This window comes from Papio anubis, chromosome 7, assembly GCF_008728515.1.
Source record: "Papio anubis isolate 15944 chromosome 7, Panubis1.0, whole genome shotgun sequence".
Taxonomy (NCBI): Eukaryota; Metazoa; Chordata; class Mammalia; order Primates; family Cercopithecidae; genus Papio; species Papio anubis.
Genome location: NC_044982.1, coordinates 92939613 through 92954090, shown reverse-complemented (window position 1 = coordinate 92954090; position 14478 = coordinate 92939613).

Genomic DNA, 14478 nt, shown 5'->3' with positions numbered 1-14478 from the left:
AACAGAGCTGAGTCTCCCCCTCCCCCATGTTTTTGTTTTTCTGCTCATTCTCATGGAAAAAAAAAAAAAAAACCTGGAGATTTTTAGAAAAGGAAAATAACTTAATTGGAAGCAGGGAATAATCAGAAACTTACTTGGGGCTAAATTTGCATTTCATTTTCTTTTTTCCATCATGTATTTGAGAGGTTTGTATATGTTCTGTCAATTTTGTAAGGAGTGAGTGAAAAATGTAACATATGTACAGGCGTTTATTCATGTGCTTTATGCTCTTTTCTTTTTATGGCAAATGCCCTGGAGAGTTTTAACTCCAGGGATGTTGTGTGGAGAAGGGTTTTTGGGTTTAAGATTTTAAGATTAGGCTTTTTGGTTGACCCTTGACATGGCCTTTAACTGGAAGTCCCTCCAGAGAAAGAACTTGGGCTTATTCATCTTTATGAACCCTGCACCCATCATCACAATGCTGGGTACAAAGTGGACACTCAGAAAGTTTACTGAGTCAATGTGGGTTGAAAGTCATAACCCCAAATTTTCTTTGCCATCTGTAAAGATAATAACAGTCATACACAGCCAAGAATATCATGTCATGAATAATTTCTTAAAGTGCTTTGAAATTAGTTCCAGAAAGTTTGGAAAATTTTTTGAAAACCTAAGATGCAACATGTACGGTTTTAAACTCTGACGTTTTCAATACAAACTTTCTCTTCCTTTACATTTTTATACTCCCAACAAACTTAAAATGTTATGTTTCAGGTAAGGAGGCATTCTGCCAAAACAACTGGCCAATTACATCAAATGAAAAGAGCCTTCTGGAAATCACCAGGTGGCTGACTAAGTTGTTTCAATTTGCCAACTGGTGTTCCCATGTAAGTCTAGGAGATGCCCTCACCCTTGAGTAAGAGCCTAGAGCTCACAGTGTTTTCTGGCATCATGTCTATATTCTTTTACATGGACATGAATGCATTCTTTAATATGAAACTTTCATATTCAGAAAGCTGGGACAGTTTTGTATTAAAGAGCCCTCTTGCCCTTAAGAGCAAACAGGTAGATAGAATCCCTTACCAATACCTGTCTTAGGCAGTCTGGATATCCAAGGCAACAATGAATTGCCTTCCATATCCCAACATCACATTTGGTGAGAATTTCTTTCACACCAGGCCAAATCAGTGTGTTCAAAATTCCATCGAGATAGTTTGCCATTCATACACTTGGTGTAGCAGGTTGTGAATAATGCAAATCATTTCAGTTGTAATTAACAAGAGTGCAATTGTTTCTGCATGCAACTGAGGGAGGAGGAAGACCCCTGAGAAATGTCTCTTACAAAACGCAACCTTAACTTAGTTTTCCATTTAGATAATGATGGGCTCATGGAAGATCATTGACCACTTTTACCTGCTCATACGCATTGAAAATCCATCTCAACTTCTTTAGAAAATTAAATTGGGCCAGAATTATATCAGATTGAGAGGTCTGCAGATCAGCTCCTCATATTTGTCTCTTATCAACCAAGGAATCTTTTTTTAAAAAAAGGATATTTTCTTCGACAAAGTAGAATCTGCAAGTGGCGGAGGGAAGAAATATTTAGGAGAGAGGGGATTATATTTGTGAATCTGTGTTTTAGGCAGTGGATTGGACGTTGTGTCACTGGCTGCGTTAAACAGTATGCAGAAAACGGAAGCTGAAGCAAAACCTGAGGCAAAGTCTCCGGTGGGACATGGAAGAGTAAAAGTGAGAGAAAAAGGGAAGGCGAGCAGGAGAGGGTCAGGGAGGCAGAAAGGAGGGCAGCGCTGGGAGAAGACATGAAAAATTAGAACAGGAGCTCAGAGCACTCGGGAGAGCAGGGGAAATGACAGTTGAAATTAGAACAGGAGCTAAGAGGAGCCTGCAGAAGGGGACGGCAGGAACTAGGAAATTTAAGGCGGGGAGAAACAACTGAGAGAAGTGGACAGAAAAAAGAAAGCTTAGCTTCAATAAGAAGGCCCGGGACTCCCGTGCGTCCAGTAGACCTGCCCTGCTATGGATCAAAACAAATGATTTGTCATTCTGAAATGACTCTGAAAGGGGGAATGGAATGTGCCCCAACAATCAATATTAAATTTTATGCCTGCTGCACCTTTCAAAAGGCTCAAGAAGACATTGATTCAAGTAAGTGCCACATTTTTAAATGACCTTTGATGATTCACTTTAACAGTTTGAGAGCAGAAGTTTGCACCCAGAGCTGGGGAGCAGTGAGAACCAAAGGGTGGTTTCCACTTGTGTTTGTGGTTGTGGCTGTGGGGCTGCGAGGATGCACTGGTCACTGTGGCAGGGGCAGGGATGCTCTGGCAGGAGAAAGTGCTGTTTCCTGTCCAACTAGGGCACGCGTGTGGGAAGCTGGAGTTTATGTTTTTCATTATATAGCTGGCATTCTTAGAAAGCCAAGAAGAGTTGCGCTTTTGGGCTGATTTGATGAAGTGCTTTGGGCACTTTGTATTTTGTGGCCAATTTTATGAGAGGAAAATATCTGATTCCAATGGAATGGATTGGGATACCTGAAGGTGGGTTTCCCAGATGAGGCCTTCCCAGAGGAGGCCTCTGCAGAGCGGGCCAATCGGGATTCTGGTTTTGCAGAGTTTTCACTGACGTCGCCTTGTCTCTTGCAGTCAGCCACCTGTACTGGGTCAGAATTGGTTGTAACAAGTAAAGACTCTTCTCTGGGACTGAGTGAAAAGGATTTCAAGCTGGAACATGTGGCGTATTCATGCTCTATGTTTCTCCATACCTAAATGCCAAAATCAGAGCCTGGGTTTTAGGCCTAAAATACATTATTTATTATTTCAGAAATCTCCATGTATAGCAGATTGGCTTCCGTGAGGGGAATCCACCACCCTGTCTGCTCCATGTCTGGCTTTTAAATGCTACCTGCCCAAAGAGCTAGGGCCAGCCGTGGTGCTTCCTTAATCTAGTTCTGGATCCTTGGTTCTGGTGACTCGTTTTATCTTCTAACTCTGGTTGATTTCCTGAATTCAGCTTCTCCATAACCTCTGATTTGGGAATCCCTCTCATCAACTGGTCCTGAGCAACCAAATCCCTTTCCCTGCCATACCCACACAGGGAGAGTCACTTGGGCCACATTCCACCATGTTGCTGATGATGCAAAATATCCTGATGTTCTTATTTCTATGGCTTACTTGATAATTACATGTTTATATATCGTTCACCTAGCTACTCAGCAAGATGTATCTTTCCCCCACTGCTTCTTGCCTTCAGCCTACAAGGGGGTACCTGTCTCCTCAATTTTAGAAACTCACTCGTGCTTCTTCAATACATGTTTGTTGAATCAATAGGATGTTCTGGGTAGTGTGCTAGGCACCAATCAACTTTTATTCATTCCATTGAATCGTACTCATGCGAATATTTATTAAACAAAAATCATTTATTGGGTGCTTTTCTAAGTAGTGGAAGTAGAAGATAAAGCAGTGATAAAAATAAAGTTCCAGTTTCCACAGATCTTACATTTTGCTGGGTAGACCCAAGAAATACATAAACAAGTAAATATCGTAGGTTATATGATGACATGAGAGAAAATAAAGGAGAGTAATGAATAAGAGTGGAAGTTATTTTTTATAGGAAAAATCTCATGATAAGTGATATTTGAGAAGAAATGTTTAAAAGTAAAAGAGCAAGTTATACAGATTTGAGGGGAAGCATATACCAGTAAGAAAGAAGCAGAGTATTCAAATACCCTGAGAGGTTTAGTCTGTTTGAGGAACAGGCAGTAGGACAGCATAGCTGGCACAGAGCGAGCAAAAGATAGTGAAAGAGAAGATGAAGTCAAAGAATTGCCAAGGCCCAGATTAGGTAGACTCTTGAAGCCATTGAAGCAAGGACTTTGGTTTTTACCTTTGGTGAAGTTTAGAAAACTACTGGAGGCCTCTGAGCAGAAGAGTGGCATAAACAATGTTTTCAAAAAGTCACTCTAGCTGCTGTTGAGAAGAGACTCTGGGTGGGCAAGTGTGGAAGCAGAGAGAGTACATAGAAGGTACTGTAATAGTCCAGGCAAGAAATGAAGTTGACTTGGGCAAAAGTGGTGACAGTGGATGTGGTGGGGTGCTAGATTATTTCAAACAGAGAGTTTATGGTATTTGCTGATGGATTGGTTTGAAAGTATGAAGAAAAGAAAGTAGTCAAGACTATCTACATTGTTTTTGCCTAGACAACTGGAAAGATGATGTTGCCAGTTACTAAGGTTAAAAAAAAAAAGACTAAGCTAGGTGTAACGGCATGACCCCATAGTCCCAGCTAAATGAGAGGCTGAGGTGGGAGGATCGCTTGAGCTGGGAAGTTTGAGTCCAGCCTGGGCAACATAGTAAGACTCCATCTCAAAAAAAAAAAAAAAAAAAAAGACTGGAGAAGAAGCAAGTTTAGAAGAATGGTGGTTAGGGAGGAGCCATGAGTTTGGTTTTAGAAGGGTTGAGTTGGAGATACTGTTTGGACATGACAAGCACATATATAATATTTAAATTTGCGGGTACAAGTCCAGGCTGGAAGGCGAAGGAGGAACAAAAGCACGTCTTATGTGGTGGCAGGCAAGAGAGAAGTGCAGGGGAACTGTCCTTTATAAAACCATCAGATCTCATGAGACTTATTCACTATCACGAGAACAACATGGGAAAAAACTGTCCACATGATTCAATCACATCCCACTGGGTCCCTCCCATAACGTGTGGGGATTATGGGAGCTACGGTTCAAGATGACATTTGGGTGGCAGCAAAGCCAAACCGTATCACTGACTGTTGATACAGACATAGAGATGAATGTGTGGAAGTTCTCCAATGATTGCTTCTAAATTTTCCATTAATTTAGTCAGAAAATTCATAAGCAGAGAGTGAGGCTGGTGGAGGAGGTGTTGATGGTTTAGACAGAATGACCTGCGTCAAGATTTGGAAGTAGGGGAAAATTAGGCAGGTTTCAGAAATTTTGCTGGCTACTTCTCAGCCTCTATCCTTTTCAGAGCTAATATCCCCCAGAGCGTGGGCAGCAACTGATGCTCACACTAGTTTCATCAGCGTCCTGCATCCTAGCTCCCAGGAAGATGACTCACACCCTTGAATCTGCTTATGCATTTTCAGTTGGATCTTCTGTGACTTCTGCATCTTGCCATCAAGATGCCAAGTTTTTGTTCTCAACATACCTGCAGCAGTCCATTCCACTCCGTGGACCACCCCCGACTTGTTGAAATGCCAGCCTCATTTCCATGACTATAGAACAACTCAGGCCTCTTTCTATCATTCTTTTCTGTACCTTTCACTAATTTTTCATCTTCCTACTCTCCATTAAAGGGGCCAGTGCCCTCCCCACTCCCCTCCCCCGCAAGAACCTGCCTGTTCTCTCCATTCCCCTTTAGTAAGCAACCCTGTTTATTACCACAGTATCAGTAACAACCATATCGTTGATGTTCTCAAACCAGTATCACCTCCATTCCCCACTATCTGATAAGCATTTCTGATGAAGTTGTTCTGCAAGAATATGCTGTCGACGGCTCAAATCAAAATATTTTAAGCTGTATTTCTCACCTTTCTTCCACAATGAGTTCTATATCCTGACTTATCTACTGTTATTAATAGCACTATGATTCCATCAGATCTCTAGGTTTGAAAATTAGGCATTATTTTCATCTTTTCTCTTCCTCTCATGCCCACACACAGTTTTAATGGACAGAGCCATAGTCTCACAGCATGTACCTCTCAAGAAATTTCTCAGAGGGTCTTAAATATAACAGGTACTTGGTTGACATGCAAAGTGAATACCCATGCAATATTTAATAACCTACTGCCTGTGCCATGATGTCATCCTTTCTCTTCATTCACTGCTGCCAGTGCCTTATCTTCAGCCCAGTTTGCTTTGGATCTACCAGGATTGGCACAGCACATTTACTGACCCCAAAAAGAGGCCTTCGCAATTTGCAATAGATCAGAAGAGATACTTTAGAATGACTAAATGTTATAGAAATTGGTGTCTGTTCAGAAAACATCCTTCATGACTTTGCAAATAGGCAAAAATGTCAAGTCAGCTCTACTCTGAAGCCATTTGGAGACATTTGCAACAATGAATGCATGATTAAGTTTATTGTTTAGTAAACAGTTTGCAGACATTAGCCAAGGAAGAGTTATGGCGGCAGTTTACAAATAATTGCAATTGAATTAGGCAGACTGCAATGCAAAAGCAGTGCAAATAACTTGCCAATTCCATAAAATGTTTTGCAAACAGATTCTGGGAGAAAATAGAATGAGAAAAGCAGAAAATCCAGAAAGCAATGTTTTCCGAGTCTGCTCTGCAGATAGTGAGAGAGGATGCCCTCATATTTTACCATGAGAGTAAAGTGTTAGTGAAAGGTGTTTATTTCTGCTTTGCCTCAGAGACAGAGCTTGGCACAGACTTCAGAGTAGGAAAAAGGGGGCATGACTCAGTGATTTGGCACTTAACAAATTCAATTGAACAAAAGTAGCAGAACCATTTTAAAATAGAGTATATGTGTTTGACTGAGGGGGATTGTGGTGGGAGAATTCTGGCCTATAGAAATACACTACTCAGAGCAACTCATTGCCAAGATAAACCTGTGCCCAATGTTGGAGAGCTGACTGTATATCCGGAGTACGCTTAAGAGATGGTTTATTTTATTAAATATACATTATATGACACATATATTTAATTAAGAGATAAGCAGTATATATGTATATATATAACTATATATAGAATAGTGTATGTACATATTATATATAATATGTATATAATGATGTGAATGTATAATAAATATGTAATATTTAATAACATACAATTAATATAATATTTAATAATATATACTATGTCAGTATCAAGGTTACCTCTCCTAGATCAAAAAACATTTCCTAGACATGTTATGCTTGCTTTTTCCAAGCTGTTTCATTCATTTCTTAGCAATAATTCTATGAATCAAAGATACAAATCCAACTATAAACACATTAGAACGAATCTAGAAATCAAATGAATAAAGAATTAGACAAAGCTTAAATTGTAGTTACTCACCAAAACTGCTTGATTAAGAATCCCTCAGCCACATTGTCATAACTTCTATTTTAAAAAAAAAAGAAAACACAGAACATTCATAAAAAACATAAGCATGATTTAGTGAAAGATTTTCTGCATGAGGAACACCCACAGGACTTTTGTGGTTAAAGTTGGCCTTTTGTCTCAAAATGCATCCTGAGCACGCGGCTTTCCTCTTCTAACCACACCCTTTATCAAAAGCTATTGATTTTGTAACTACTCAACCAGATTCTTAGGTTCAAAAATGAATCTAGGGAAGAACAGGTGATCTAAAACAAATTCTTGAGCTCCATGTCACATACCAAGGGCTGGGACAATTAGTTTAAGCAAAAGAATTGACTTCTGTCTCCTCTGAAAGGATTCAGGATTGGTCACAGATCAATTGGAATTTAAAACAGTCAGAAGTATGGATTAGGAAATTTCATTTTAATCCCCTCTCACAACATTTTGAAGTCTACAACAGATGCATAATTTGTGGATTTACCACAAATATGTTTAAGTCTATAGATCTGTATAGTAGCTGAGGCTGGGCTAATGGGTCAAGTATACTATAATTGGACAGTTCTTTGCACTGAAACTAGATGCAAAAATCTATCCATCATTTCTCAAAGGCAAATTATGTTTATACAGTGCCTCATTTTGCACATTCAAAAGTTTTCAGTATCTACCATAGCCATTTGGGGTGAGACAGATCATGCTCACAAATGGAGCCTTTGGAATCATATCCTTTGCAGTATTTTAGTTGCAAAGCAATTCTATATCTTAGAGTTTGGCATCATAGGAAGCTACTGAGTTGAAAACTAAATAAAAGAGAACATTAGATGACAAGAAATCCAGGCGCTATCTTTCCCTTTTATCTTTTGCTCTTCTGTCCCTGAAAAGAGGCACCATTTTCTCTTTGCAACATAAGGAAGAGAAAGATGCTTGGTTTCAGCACTTGTTGATCCCATTAACAGGAAAGATTGACAAGAAGTAGACAATTATATCTGACATGAATATGGATATGGAGGGGATTGTTGAAATGGAGACTCTTGCTAATGGAAGAAAGATGATTCAAGCCTTCTGACAGATGTCAAGTAGATTGGAGTCCAGTGAACTTACAACCATTTAATCTGCATTGCAAGAGAAGACAAATTGCATGACTGATAACCTCTTTATTTTTTATTCTATAATTTTTTACTCTGCAGTGTAGAAAGAGTTAGGGTTTTCAACTTGCTAATGTGGGTCACTATTATTCACCCAGAGTTTCAATGGCATTGGGGCTTTTGTTAGCAGGTGGCTTCTTCTCTGGGTCAAGGAAGAAAAGAAATAAATGAAAAAGACATGAATACAGAAATGATATAAATCAATCTGAGAATTACAACTCTTCAATAAGATTTTGACCTCAGTTGCAGGAATGCAATTTCTGACTCTGTCTGAAAGGCATTAGTGACTCATTTAATGTTATGTGAAAGTAAGGTAAGTAGGAAAAATGTACTTGAACTCCATTTGGTTCTACAATATAATAGAGATAGAAATGTTTCTTTATTTAAAAATAATCTTTTATCCTTCTGAGATATTTGTGTATAGTATGTTTGTGTATTTCTGAGTAAAGATTGTTTAAAACAAAACAGTTGCTTTGTTTCTCTAGTATACTGGTACAAGCAAACAGACAGGGAGAAGAAGAGTTGATTTATGACCTTTGAACTCTTTCATATTATGTTTTCTTTTATTTTCCTTGTCTAGATTAGAAAGTTCCCTCCCATACTCATGTCTAGTGCTTTTGAGTTCTACTCAAAGCCAATTTAATTTGGTAAAACTTGTGATGTTCCTCCGGTAGAAGAAATTTCTTGACTCTCAAATTTGATGACACCTTAAAGTGAAAATTGCATAGAAAATCCCATCCTCGAGTGGTGGTGCATGCCTGTCGTCCCAGATACTCAGGAGGTTGAGGCAGGAGAATCACCTGAACCCAGGAGGTGGAGGTTGCAGTGAGCCGAGGTTGTGCCACTGTACTCCAGCCTGGGCGACAGAGTGAGACTCCATCTCAAAATAAGAAAGAAAAAAGAAAAAGAAAGAAAATCCCATCCTCTGATGATGAGTAGTTTTCCTTTTAAGGTTCCAAAAGAGCTCTGTCAGCATTCTTTGTAGCTAATTGGCAGTAGGATTCGGAGAGCCACTCTCACTCCAAAGAGAATGAACTTGGCTTGGAGAAGGCAGAGAGCCATGGGAAATCCCACACAATGAACCAGGTTATGGGGACTTACATTGTAACATTTCCTTATAATAACCAAATCACCTGCAATACTCTTCAGGTCAATGTGCACTTCTTGAGTGTCTACTTTGTTCTTGACAGTGCATTGGGTTTTGGGTCTGCAAAGACAGGGGATCCGACCCTCAAGTAGCTTACAGTTCAGAGGGGAAAAGAGACCCACAGACATATTCTTTCAATGCAATGTAGTAACATAAAGAGGTCAGCAAAGGAAGTGGAAGTCAGATGTCATGCCCCCTGGCAAGGTCTGAATGTTCTGTCCTCAACAAAGTCATCCCTGGAAAAAGCTATGAGTCAGGTGAAAGCTTCTTGGCCAGAGGAAGTTCTGTGAGGACAGCCACGTAGGCGTGACCTGCCATGAGGAGGGATGGGGACTCCTCTCAAGCAGCACTTTCCCAGTCCAGGTCTTGCACACTTGCGTTTCCCATTTATCTTGTTCTGATCAATACCTCGAACTACAGCTCCAATACCACTTTGGCAATGGGGCCTACTGGGAACACCCACTGGTGGAAAGAATAACTTGACTATGTGAGCTTGGAAGACCTCAACTCCCTCCTTTCCTTCCTTCTTTTTTTTTTTTTTTTTTTTTTTTTTTGAGACAGAGTCTTGCTCTGTCGCCCAGGCGGAGTGCAGTGGCGCGATCTCCACTCACTGCAAGCTCCGCCTCCCGGGTTCATGCCATTCTCCTACCTCAGCCTCCCCGGTAGCTGGGACTACAGGCACCCGCCACCGCCCCCAGCTAATTTTTTTTTTTTTGTATTTTTAGTAGAGACGGGGTTTCACTGTGTTAGTCAGGATGGTCTCGATCTCCTGACCTCGTGATCCGCCCGTCTCGGCCTCCCAATCCTTCCTTCTTTTGGTTTATTTTTGTTTGTTTGTTTTACACTTACTTATTCCTCTTCCCTCCACATGCCATTTAACTTTGCTGAGCACTTCACTGAACCAAGATGTTCGAAGGTTTTGCATGTATTATCTCAATTAATCTTTACAATAATCCCCTGGGGTAAGTAATATGATTTGCCTGTTTTACAGATGTGAACTGAGGCACAGCCAGGTTACGCAAGTTGTCCAAACATATAACGAATAAGTGGTGGAGCCAGGGTTTTCCTCAGGCAATCTGATTCCAAGACCACTATACTGCAGCTATTTTCAGGTGCCTTGTATCATTAACTATATTACAAAGCTCTTGAGAGGAACAGAGATCACTTGTTATTTGCAATTTATACAATACGTACTCTCTTGAGATTGTAGGGGTGATCACATGATATTATTGCATGAAAGGGTAGATGAACAAATAAATGAATGGGAGAACTCTACTTAGAAAGCTGGTGAAAAAAAAAAAAAAAGTGACCTATAAAAGGTTGAGCAGGAGGATGAATGATAAAAGGAATTTAATGGTATTTTAGGAAGATAAGCCTTCCTTTATGAAAGGAAGAGCAATAGAATATAGACTTTTCACTAAGCCTTTGTAGTCTTCAAAATATTGGCATGAAGGCCTGAGTCAGCATGGATGTTATCAGAAAGATGAGAACTGGATACTTGCATCATCGCAAAGGGAAAACTTGGTGATTGCATATGGAGACATGTAGAAGGATATTGTTGCAATGTAAAAAAAAATCCTCATTATCCTAGTGGAAAACACATTAAAAGCATTTAAAGAAGCACAATCATTCCTAATCTTACCATCTGATGGTAAACAAAATTAACATTTTTATATTATCAGCATTGGTTATTGCATGAAAATCAATTTAAAATATTAGACCAAGCAAGAAAATAATGGCATGTCAATTTCTCCTCAAAATTCCAGTTGCAAAATACTACACCAAATTAATGTTCACTTTGAATTGCCAAATGACTGGTCTATTCGGCTGTGTGGAAACCGGCCACTGATGTTGTGAATAACTGAGTTGACTTAGTTTTAGTCTACTTCCATCATCATGGGACTAATGTGTGCTGAACATCAAGGATGCAAAAGTTAAGCACACCCTACCCCGATTTTCTGATGTAATATTCCTGCAAAATGTTTTCTGGTTTGAGTGTCTACTGATCAGTTACATTCTGACTTAACTCTTTCAGTCTTACATAGACAATGCCCACAGGGCTTTGTTTATGACCCTTCAGCCTAGTTTCTCAAAAAAAAAAAAAAACATTTTCACAGAATCATTAAAGTTGTAAATATCATCTATAATTGTATAAATGATACCTTTGCCTCTCTAAAAAATACAAATTAATTGAAAAGTTGCATTGCAAATGCCAATTAAGTAGAGCATTTGTTTCTTAGCATAGTAATTTCAAATGCAGCTCACTATAAATTCACATGTAAGCATCCGGAATTATAAAACCAATACTTTGAGGAGAAAGCAAGTGGTTATTGCTTTATATAACATTTCCTCTGGAATTCCTTCAAGAGGTAAGGCTTGCCAGTTTCACTAAAATGAAATATACTGATATTGATTCATAAATCTACTATGTATAAAGCCTCTCTTCTGTGCCAGGCACTGTGCTGGGGGCTGAATTATACATATTATTTTTCCAGAAACGCATCTGAACATACATATGATCAATGCACATATGTGCAGTTCTTAGGATAATTTATGAGACAATTACTCTTGTCTGAGTCAATCAGCTTGACAAAGACTGTTGCCAGGGAAGTATTTATTTAGTAGATGTTTGCCATAGCTTTGGTATGTTTTCCCACCTGTCTCCTCCAGCAGACTTTATCTTGCAGAATTTCAGGAGACATTTCTAGAACTTAATTAAATCATTTTCATATTGGAAGATGATACAATGCAGTTTGTATTTTAGGTGTCAAATTACTCCCAAGAATTATTAACTACTGATTGTACCCTCAGAACAGTTATTAGATATTAGGAGTCTCCAGTTGAAACTTTTTTTTTTTTTTCCTAGAAACTTAGATGTTGAATTTAGAACTTAAATTCACTAGGGTCTGTAAAATGAAAAACAAAGTCCATAGAAGGTTACTTGATGATACTTTTGATGATACAGTGAATAAGAACAAAATGCAAAAGGCTATAAATTCTATGGTGCTGCTGGGTGACTCAGAACACCCAGGTTTGGACCTTTGTCTTTGGAGTTATCTGACCTAGTTGATCTTATATAACCTCTCTAAACTTCTGATTCCATGACTGCAAGAATAGATTTTATCATGACAAAGATGCTGTGATGATAATGAGATAATGGATCTAAGGTGCTTTGTAAGTACTAAAGTGACATAAATAATATTATTAATATTAATTTTATAGATATCTCCACAATTATACCACTTTGAATAATACTCCAATATAACACAATAAATTATAACTCATCTTAAGCTGCCATCATCCTTCCAAAATTCATAGGCCACATCACTTCTGCATGATAAAGATAATTGCAAAAATTCTTAGAGATGGATTTTATCTTGGAACCTACTGTGTTTCAAGGGGAACATATCATTATCTCAATATGCCAACATAATGCTGATCCATTATTAGAAAAACACGAATATGTGCTGATGATAACCTGACAGGATATAGTTTTGCCTTCTTGTCGAATGTCTGAGATTAAGAGAATGATTGAGTTGAAGGAACAGACTAAAGCTTACTGACTCAACTACCAATAAACCATGACCTCTTCAGCACCATGCTTCCCATCGAACATGTCTGCTTCTGAGGAGTGTTCCTACTTGCAGGCAACTTGAAATAACTTCCCAAAAGTTAACCACCTGCAATGCTTACCTGCAGGCAGGTAGATGCAGCTCCAGGGGCCCTTTAGGATCGATGGCTCCAGATAGCTCAGAAATGACTGAATTTTCAATGCAGCAAACACTTTTCCAGGGAAAGCAAAATTCACCCTGGAGCCCCCCAGGTACAAATTATAGTCACCATTTAAACCATCATCACAGTATTTGAGGTTAGTAAAACATATTGCTTGAGCTATAAAACATTCTAAACTAGCATTCCAAATGTCTCGCCTCAAGCAAGCACTTAAATTAAAGTTTCAGACAGCTGGCACTGGAATCATAATAACAGTTTTACACAAAGGGATTGGCTAAACATGATTATTGTTTTGATAATTTATTGTCAACATGCATTATTGTGCCCTGATCCCAACACTCGGGTTTGGTTCTTTTCTGTTGTCAACAGGTGACAAGGTCTGGTTTAGGTGATAGAGTAAACATTTGTTGCCCTGGTTCTAGCTAGATCACACACACACACTCACACACACACAGTGTATTACAATTAATTTATACAATCTGATCATTTTAGGGTCTCTTTCCTCTAAATTGCTGTGTTAGTAAAGAGAAATAATCTCCAGGTACCCCTCTTAAAAAAAAAAAAAGTCGACTTACTAAATTCTCCTGGAATATCTAATTTCCAGTGCCTCCCTTTGTGCAACAGATAAAAACAGAAAATGCTACAGTATTTCTTTTGTAATTTGAAGTGCGTACATAACACTGGCAGCCTTGTATCTATTTAGGCAGATGGGTGCTAATTCACCCAAGGCACAGACAATGCTGACGATAGCTATTTGCCCTTTAGCCAATTCTAAAGCACAATATTTTGCAGACATATTAACATATTTTCAAGTATAACAGATTCTCTGTTCACTTCAACTTGGACCACTTTGAAATATTTTATTTCCACCACAGGGAAATAAGCGTGATTGACATTGATGTTCCATTTTACTCAAATCGGTCTCATTCACAGATTTTATAACAGAATTAGAAACAGAAAATTATATTTTTATTATTTAAATTAAGCCCAACATATAGTACAGGCAAATTTTCTTTCTCAGTCTGTTTGAACATTTAGGAACATTGTGGTAATATGTTTTACCATTTTATTAAGAAAGCAAGCACTCTTGTCTTTGGGTGTTGGGGATTGCTATATCAGTGCAACAGGTTTTTCTGGATTATGTCTTTCTGTGCACAAAACACACTAAAAAATTGGAAAAGTCAGAAAGAGTCAGTATGCTCAGATCAGCCAAGAGGGAAATAAAGGACACATTTGAGTACCTTTAAAATTTTTTCTGAACATCACTTTTCCATTGACTTTAATTAAGATTTCATTAAACCCTGAGTTTGGAAAGCTTTTAATTGAGAGAGAATTTGCTTACTGGGCATATTTTTGGTGAGCTGTAAAGAGAATCTCTCTATAATTAATGG